At 28.8% G+C, this 9,990-nt stretch overlaps 1 protein-coding gene and 1 long non-coding RNA gene across 2 annotated transcripts in view; one reads left to right on the plus strand and one right to left on the minus strand.

Moving 5' to 3' along the window:
- LOC136969357 (microphthalmia-associated transcription factor-like) overlaps positions 1 to 4,393 on the minus strand; it is a 65,565-nt gene extending 61,172 nt beyond the window's left edge. The window contains exon 1 of the mRNA XM_067263484.1: positions 4,195 to 4,393. The gene's annotated coding sequence lies outside the window, so the exon portion shown is untranslated. The remainder of the gene's footprint in view (positions 1 to 4,194) is intronic.
- LOC136969358 (uncharacterized) lies at positions 370 to 7,246 on the plus strand. Its single transcript, XR_010879811.1, has 2 exons — positions 370 to 409; positions 7,122 to 7,246. It is a non-coding gene; the product is annotated as an uncharacterized lncRNA (long non-coding RNA).
- Positions 7,247 to 9,990: the final 2,744 nt, after the last annotated feature.

A 9,990-nucleotide genomic window follows, 5' to 3' on the forward strand; every position in this document is an offset into this window, starting at 1 on the left:
TCTCTAGAATGCAAATAGTCTTTAAGTAAATTTTTACTTATTTACTTCTACAAGTATTGTTGCTGTTATTATTATTAATTACTTCTGTTATTAATACTATACTAAATTAATTTATTTTTAAAATTTTACGGGTTTGACATTGAATATATTCAAATGATAAAATACGAGTATTTTTTTTTCTTTTTTCTAAATTATAATACTACTTTACATAAAAACAAAGCAAGAAAAGTATTAAGTACTGAAATATTTTAAAATATTTTAAAAATTGAAACATTATTTATTATATAGTTTTTTATTGAATTAAGAATGAAAAATTTTTTAAGTTGGAGAGGGAAAATCGAACAAAGCAATTAATGCCAAACAGAAAATAGATGAGTACAATAAAAGTCATTACATGGATGAATGCATAGTAAGTTTAGATTATTTCGTAATTAAAAATTAAAAACATATTTTTTAAAAAATTATTACTATAAATATAATCATTAAATATAATTTTTGATTTATTTTGCAATAAAATTTCTCAATAAATAATGTAATTTTCAATACTATTTTTTATTTAATAATCGAGAACAAAATGAAATATATGAATTATCATCTAGCTTTTTAATTTTTTTTTTGTAATTTTAATTTTAAAAACTTAATATTATATAGGCCTATATAACATTATATATACATGCATTACATATATTATCATATTTATATATTAAATAAATAAATATAAGTTATAAATTTAAGTCATTATATATACATAATAATTTAGATTTATGAATTATTATTAATACTGACAATTTTAAAGTAATTTAATGAATAAAAATATAAACTTTTATACAAATATTTTTCAAATTAGAAAAATGAGAACAAAAATAGAAAATATAATGTGTTGATAAAAAACTAATGCTTTAACATCAATATAATCAAGGATAATTTAATATATTTTATTATATAATTTATTTAATTATTAAGTAAAATTTTAACAAATTAGTTCTTATTCATTTACATTATTACTAAAAAGTATACATTATAAATTAAAGTGTATTTATACACATACATACACTTTATACATTTACACATTTAATAATGTTATGAAGAAGTAATCATAAATACATTGATTAATTAAAATTACATATATGTGTATGTGTGTGAGGGGAGTGGAGGTGGAATTTTATGCTATTAAATTATTAAAATTCAATCATTTATATAAATGTTTATAATTATTACAAATATTAGTCTTAAAGTATTTATAAAATTAAACTTGAAAATTTTTGTTTCTAAAATGACATTAAAATTTACATTTATAGTTTTTTTTTCGAGATAACAATAATTGTTAATAATTATTTTCCGAAAAACAAATAAATTTTATGAATATTATTGTTTTCTTTATAGAATATTAACATTTTTAGAGACATAATTGTAATTTTTTGCTACAACTTTCAGATAATTTATCAAAATAAAACTAATAAACTTTCAAAAATATAAGTAAAATCAATATTTGTAGGTTAAACCTTGTCGTTTTAAAAGGTTAAATTATTTTTAAATAAAACAATTCAGTCTAAAATAAATATTTTAATAAAAAGTTTTGAAAAATTATCTCAGAAAACTTATTTTAAAAATGAAAAATTTTATCATCTTTGGAAAAGAGGAACAAATCTTATGTATATTGTTAGGGGGTCGACCGGCGAAGGTGTTGGCACGTTTAACTCAAGAGAATATCGATACTACTTTGTGTGATAGTGGTTTGTTCTTAGGTGAATATGCAACTTCAATTGAAATGGATCTACAAAAATAGACTATCCCTGCTATTGATATTATATCTATTGTTTATTTCGGGGATTAGAAACTAATCCAGGTCCGTTGTCTAGATCACCTTAATATGGTGGCCATACAGATATGCAAAAGAAGGGGCGGGGGAGGCCTCGCAATGTTAATCCTAAAGTTACAGATAAAACAAATACTGTATATCTGAAATTGTGCCCAGTCAGGAAATTCATCCAGAAACACAAGATTATGATAGAGGCGAACTAATACATATACAGCCATATAACTAATACCTAAAAACATATACAGCCATTTTAGATTATTTACTTCTATAATTCTTAATGCGATAGCTTACGCCTCACTAATTTGGAGTCTAACAAAATATAAAAAAATTGAAATAATCGAACATAAATTCATTCGAAAAATTTTTACTCTGGACTGTAACATAGCTGGATATGTTCTTAGAACTGAACTCAATAGATTTAAATTAACTCTCTTCTTTGTAAAAAGATTTATTAACTTTATAAGATCAAAGACAATGGTAATATACCAACAAAATTGTTACACTTGGTGTATAAAAAAATCTTGTCAAAATCCCCAAAAAAGTTTCTGGATTAGTCAAATGAGAAATATTGTCAACGAATATGGAGTTTTTATAACTCCATTGTTAGAAAATTCAGAAATTAGCGATTTAATAAAGAAGCAACTAATTCAAAATACATTAGAAATTACTTTTGCTCAAGATATTGAAGAAATGCATAAGAGAAAAGAACCAAATAGTATAATATTATTCTGGAACTACCCTTTTAATAATAGTTATATACTATCTAATATGCCGTTTACAATCAAGAAATTTTTTATCCAATTTAGATTAAATACCAAAAATGATTATAGTTAATAATAGAATTTACGAATTTTCTAAAATAACCTGCCCAAGATGCCAAGATTTATTTACCAAATATCACATGTTTTGTGAGTGTAAAAAAGGACACGAACTAAGAAAAAAAGCGAATTTAAACCAACTAAATTTCTTTAAAGAAGAAAGTCAAATGTATCGTTTATTTCATGATGCACATTCTGTAATGATTTACAAACTATACAATTATGCAAAAACTTTTTGTAATCAATTTTTTTAAAATTATAAGTACTTGATCTGATTCAACTAATGAATGTAATAAGAAGAACTGATGATAACAATAATAATATCATTTGGTATGTTTAATATGAATACAATGTAATAACACCCTGCAATAACAGGCTACGGCCTAATATGACTAATAAATTTATTATTATTATTATTATGTATATTGTTATAACATACCTTTCAACATAATATGATATTGATAATATAAAAATACATTTAATCATAAACCCGACCCTGTTTGTAATAGCGTAAAATATTTTAGCAGCTATTTTACAACTCGAACTATTATTTATTTAATAAACAAATACATATTTTTTAGTATTATAATAGTTATTTTTGAATATTTTCATAGATCTTTCCAAAGAAAATTTATAACTTTCAGAAATAGAATTTAAAAATTTGAAATTTAAATTATAATTAATTTAAGTACACCATAGAAGAATATTATAAAAAATTTTCGGGCTTATATATGATTATAGTTAATAATAGAATTTGAAAATAATAGAAATTGAAAATAAGATCTGAAAATATTTCATAAAAGTAAATACTTTGTTATAGGGAATATTTCATTAAAAACGAAGATTCTTAATTATAAAGACTAAAACAATATGTAATTTGCGTATATTTTCTATAATATTAACAGAACTATAACAGAATTTTAAAATTATTTATTAGCATTATATTGCAATTTCTTAGGATAAATTTCAAAAAATATGTAAATATATATTAAAGTGATGCAAATGTTAAAAAATACAACAGAATTAAACATAACCGCACTATAAATAAATTCACTCGACTGATAAATTTTTAAATTTATTATATACTGTATCTATATTTTATTACATTTTATTTAAAAAAATGAAGATAGAGCTTTGTTTATATTTTAGTTAATAATTTACCGGTAAATGCTTTACTACTATATTAAAAGAAAATAAGTTTTTGTTATTTACAGCTTTGTTTATATGTATCAAAAACTTTTTAAAACTAATTATAAAAAACATTAAAATTATAAATTATACTTCACTGCACAACAAGATAACAAAACTCTATTCCTATAACGAAAGTGAACATCATGTACAGTACTCTACTGTACATAAAACACAAGCTCCGTTGTAATCACACCAACATCAACAGATTATGTTTTAAGTCAACTTAGTCGTTCTAAATATTTAAGTATAGACTTATATTAATTAAACTTATTATCCATAATTAAAAAAAAAAAAAAAAACTGATTTTGCAAACACTAGTTTCCTTTAAATACATTTAACATTTTTAATTATATATTTATAACTTACATAAAATACTGTATCTGTAGTCTAGAAACGGCCTCTCTTGCATCCCTATTGAATTGGTCTTTGAATGCACTCAACCTGATACGTTCGAAGGTCAAACTGAGATAATGCAAAACAAAAGACTGATAAAGAATTGATTGCTGTAATAAAATTGATTGTTTCTATTGGTAATAACTATATATCTATCGGTAAAAACTTCCGATTTTTGTTTTAATTTGTAGTATAGTTTAAATGGAGATTCAAAACTGAAACGAATACTAGACAGGATATTTTCATCATATTCAATAAGAATGTGATGCAGTACTATATTTTATTTATAGTACATATCATAAAATTTGTAATATTTCATTATTACATAATATATATATATACATAAATTAGAAAAAAATGAACAAAATTTCAGCAAATATTAAATTTCCGCTACCTGCAGTGAGTTGTGTGAAATATAAATTTATTAAAATATGAACAGATTGATATATAAAGGTAGTTCAGTGAAAGATAATGGTAAAATTTTATTAGTAGGAATACTGTAAGTGCTATATTACTTAACATTATTAAGAATACTTGTGAATGACTCATCATTATACTCTATCTATTCAGTTAAATTTTTAAAATAGGTCAAATAGTAGTTGTACATTTATTTCCTATCACTGCTTTATTTTTCATATTTTTACAGGCCATACATTTGTTCAGATAAACTTCGTATTCGTATTTTTAATATTTATTCTCATTTACTTATAACTTTTTTCCTTTATATTTTATTGCTATCATTTTTGTAAACTATCTTACTAGTTTATAATTTATTTTCTTTAAGCTATATTTATCCACAATTTTTTCTTTCTCATCATTTATCTCACGTCTTGTTTCCCATCCTACTTTTTCCTTTTTAATTTGTTTTTTCCTATCATGTTTCTGATAGCTCATCTCTATCTCTTGAAATGTTTTCCTTTATATTCTATGTTTTCACTAGGTATTTAAAATGTAAAATACTGCAGTTTGTATATATACATAACTGTATATATACTCTATATAACTTATATATCTCTCGTATAACATGGTAGTTAGGTTCCAAAAGTTAGTAAAAGTATATTAATCTTTTTCGTAATTAAGAGAAATATGTTTAAGGGTTAAAGCAATCAATTATTAACTAACAATCACAATTAAAAGTATTGCACGTTAATATTGATTTTTTCTTCACTGCTAAAAACTGTTAAACAAGGATGTTTTGTTTTTGGCAAATATCGTCTTCTGAGCTTTCCTGTTGACCTTAATTTGAAGTATCAGCAACATCTTAATTTTTTCTACTTTTTTCATAAAATCTGATACTTTCATTTGCTCGAGTTTGCCTAAGAGATCTTTAAAAATTTATTTATGTTTTATTTTATATATATATATTATATATATATATATATATATAGTAACTTTTAATTTAATATGTAAAAATAAAACATGCAACGGTCTTTCGGGTTCTTTCCTATAAACCAGGTATCGCCGTCCTTACGAACGACAGCGACATCTGGTTTATAGGAAAGCTAGAATAGGAAGCTAGGACAAGGAATAATAAAATTATGCGATCAGATTAAAGAAAACTGAGCGAAAAACACGAAACAACATTGAATTTTCAATATTCTAAAATCTACGGACAAACATGAGACAACACACATGCTCACTTGAATAAAAAAATATCGAATGATAGTTTTTGTACTTAAAAATTGTGACATTTAGTCCGTGGATGTTCTCGAACCGTGTTACAGCGAAACCGTATTGTAAGAACACCACACTGTACGGGGATATCCCCAATTCTCGAACCGTGTTAGAGAAAAACCGTGTCATAGGAATGCCCTGTTGTACGAGGGTTACGTGTATATATAGGCCTATACGTAGGCTGTTTTTTTTTCAAACCTCCGATGGTCCATAAAACAAAGACAAGTGTAAATAACAAAATGAATTTATTACCAAAAGTTAGGTACAAACATGTTTACTTTTCGATATTTGTCTACCTGTGGATGAGCTTTGCAATCCGTTCTTCACAGAATTTTGCCGCCAGTGACTTGAAATGGGCCTTAACGTTGTTTTGAAGATCGTCATTAGTCTCGAACCTCTGCCCTTCTAATCACGTTTTCAGTTCAGGAAAGAAGTGGAGGTCTCACATTAAAGGTAGGAAGTCTGAAATTTAGTCTCTCATTAAAGTCTCACATTAAAGGAAGTCTGAAAGGTAGAAGCTATCTTTCAGACTTCCACCCAGCTTGGAACTTTTTAAACATCCAGCGTGTAGCCCCGATTTAGCGCGACTTCCATCTCTTTCCTGAACTGAAAACGTGATTAGAAGGGCAGAGGTTCGAGACTAATGACGATCTTCAAAACAACGTTAAGGCCCATTTCAAGTCACCGGCGGCAAAATTCTGTGAAGAACGGATTGCAAAGCTCATCCACAGGTAGACAAATATCGAAAAGTAACCATGTTTGTACCTAACTTTTGGTAATAAATTCATTTTGTTATTTACACTTGTCTTTGTTTTATGGACCATCGGAGGTTAAAAAAAACCACCCTCGTACACACACACACACACACACACACACACGCTAAAAAATAGATGGTTTTTGGGCGATTTCATTAAAAAAATCAACGAAAAAGTATATGTTCGAAGTACAGTAAATTATAGTTATAAACAATTTAATGTTTAATTTTATTGGGCTCTATATCGCCCAATAATTTTACTAATCTTCCTATTTTAAACCTTCATTCGTCAGAATCTCTGTAAAAATTTCAATGTGCCTGGGCTATAATATTTCCTGCCTTAGCTGAAGGTCAGCATAACGTAGCATAATCTCCAATAATTTCACCAAAATACTTCTTGCGACAATTGAACATGCAGTATTACTTTTCCAGTTCGCATGACTTATATTGAACACGTAATTGTGTTTTTCAGTGACGAAATGCTTGCTATGGAGAAAGAGCTGCGAAAGGAAGATAATGATGAAAATTCTGACAATGACCGGGAAATGAAAGGAGAGCGGCTATGGAAAAAGTAGAATAAAGATCTTTTAACTTCAATATTGTGGTTCATAACACGACAAAATTTAGTTTGTCATTATAAATATTTTCACAAGTTCAAACCAAAGTTTTCGCAGACAAACTACAACTACGAGCAATTGTTTATTGTGACGCCGTCACAACGCCGAGGATGCAAATTTTAACCATATTTTTAAATCATTTAATTTAAAACATGTGCTTTCCACCTCAAATCAGTAGTGTCTTGCCCCTGTACATCATACGTTTTCTTTAACAATAGAGTTGTGTTAATTGGTCATCTACTAACTGCGTTCGGGAGGTGAAATTTTGAATTGAAAAAACGTAACTTCCGGTTTGCATCGGAAGTTCATACATAGTTAATTGGACCTTCCGTTCCCAAGGTTTCCATATCGGGTCTCGGATTTCATCTAACTCCGTACACGAGATTAAGACAGACAGCGGGAATTTAGAGGTCTACAATTTTTTCCAATTGCAGTCCCCTGAGGTCACGGGTCGACGCGAACTAACGGATTGCAATGCCGATGGGAAACATACAGCTTTGACTCTGACTCTCGTAGACATGACAAAATTTGGAAACAAATGTAGATTCGTTCGAAAGCAAAATTGTCGCGTTGTGAAGGCAAAAAAAAAATTCTTAGCCGTCAAAAAATAAAATATCATGGCGAGCGAAAGTTTCAAAGTTGGATTAACAGTTGCTGACCAAGTCGAGCGGAAGTGTCAAATTGATTAACCAATCAAATTAAGAATTTAGGAGACAGATTCTTTAAAAAGCCAGAAATTCAAGGAGAAAGAATGGTGGCTTCTCCCCGGTTCAGTCTTTTTCTTCCGCGTCGGTTTCCCCGTTGTCTCGGACTTCATTTTCGTTCATTTCGTTCATTATAAAGGTTTTTCGGTATTTTTAATATTAACTTTATCCAGTTTGACGTTGCGTTAATACTCGAAACCCGCAACCCCGACCGACCGATGAATCTTTCCGTAAAGCGAAATAATATTGGGCGAAATAAAATTGAAATCCTAAGAATTTGATTGATTTCATCCGATTAATATCTTTTTCGGCCGAAAACGGATGAAAAAGATATTTATCAACGTATTCAAACGAATTTCGGGCAATTTTCGGAGATGGTCAAGCCTCGAGACGTAAAATTTCAGAAGATCGTCTTTCACCTCTCCACGGTGGCCATTCTGCACCATGTAAATGCCAGAGATAATTTATTTATCAAATTCCAAACACAAGAAAATGGTTGAAGCAAAATTTAAAAAGAAAAAAAAAAATAAAATTGATTTTTTTTAATTCGAATTTTTACGTAATTCGAACATTGTTGACGCGTCTTTTAACGTTTGTTCGAAATTCGTCACGCATGACGATTCGCAGTCAGCGTTGCCAGATTTGGCTACTTTGCGCCAAATTGGGCTACTTATTTTTCAGTTTGGCGTTAAAAAAAGCATTTGGCGCACTGGCTACTTTTTGGGCTACAAAAATTTGACTTGGCTACATTTTGGGCTGGTTACACAAATTATTTAATCCTTTGTTTTGCGTCTAGAACGGTAATACTTGTGTCCTGTCTACTCGTTTTGTTTTTATACATAGTATAATTTATGTAAGTTTTATAATTTATCAGTGGCGTGCCGTCATTGGAAGCGATGGAAGCGCCGATTCCACCTTCTAATGACCTTCCCTTGTATTTTATAAAATATAAATTTTCATATTTTAACGTACTTTGAATTAATTAAAATTAATATTTTATTATAACTGCATTATATATCTTTTACAAATTTCTATACTACATGTGAAAAAAACGATAACATTGCTATTGTATATTCGAATAATTCGGTGGCGGAAGGAATGTCGAAACCGGGTCAGTCTCCAATCAGCCAGATTATATAGGCATTAGCACATGCGGTTTACAGTGCACCAACCTCACCCGGTTTAGCTGGTAGAAGCGACACACTCGTAAAGAGTACAGCTTTATATCCCGGAGCGGTTGTGGGCTGTTAGCCACCTGCCTGTCAACTTCCAAGCAGCCAGATTATAGGCATTGGCGCATGCGCTTTACAGAACACCAACGTCACCCGGTTTAGCTGGTGGATGCTTCACACATAAAGCTTCTAATTTTATATCCCGGACCGGTTGTGGGCTGTTTAGCCGCCTGCCTGCTAGATATTCGGCCGCCCTAGCCCGATTACGTGAATCACGAGCAGACTAGATCAACGGCGGGCAACCCCGGCCCGCGGTCCAGCTACGGCTCGCGAAAAGTTTCTATCCGGCCCGCGAGATCTTTAATAGATTATTAAATTGGAAAAATAACTAATTAATAGTTAATTTTCCAATTCTTTGTAATTTTCGAAAACGATAAGAGAAATAAATGTAGTATAAACTTTTTATTTATTTATTTCATATTTGCAGACTAAAAAAATTACGAGTCACAAAAAGGCGTCAATTAACTACTACGGCCCGCGGAAATAACGTAAAATTTATTCTGGCCTATGTTATAAAAAAGGTTGCCCACCCTAGACTAGATTTATAACTTAACCCAACCGATAGGAGTTTACTGGCATGTTTTTATGATAGTTCTGTATAGTTGACAGGAGTTTTAAAAAAACTCCATTAAAATATTTGATATATTTATTCTGTATTTAGTCTGCTCTCCCATCTTATATTACTTACGGGTTTCAATGTTAAACCGGTGATATTACGATTATAGTATGTCCCATCTGTAAGGGAATGCAGAAAAAACGTGTACAATTCTTGTATAATGTTAAAAAAT

This window comes from Centruroides vittatus, unplaced genomic scaffold, assembly GCF_030686945.1.
Source record: "Centruroides vittatus isolate TY-2023 unplaced genomic scaffold, ASM3068694v2 contig_1777, whole genome shotgun sequence".
Lineage (NCBI taxonomy): Eukaryota > Metazoa > Arthropoda > Arachnida > Scorpiones > Buthidae > Centruroides > Centruroides vittatus.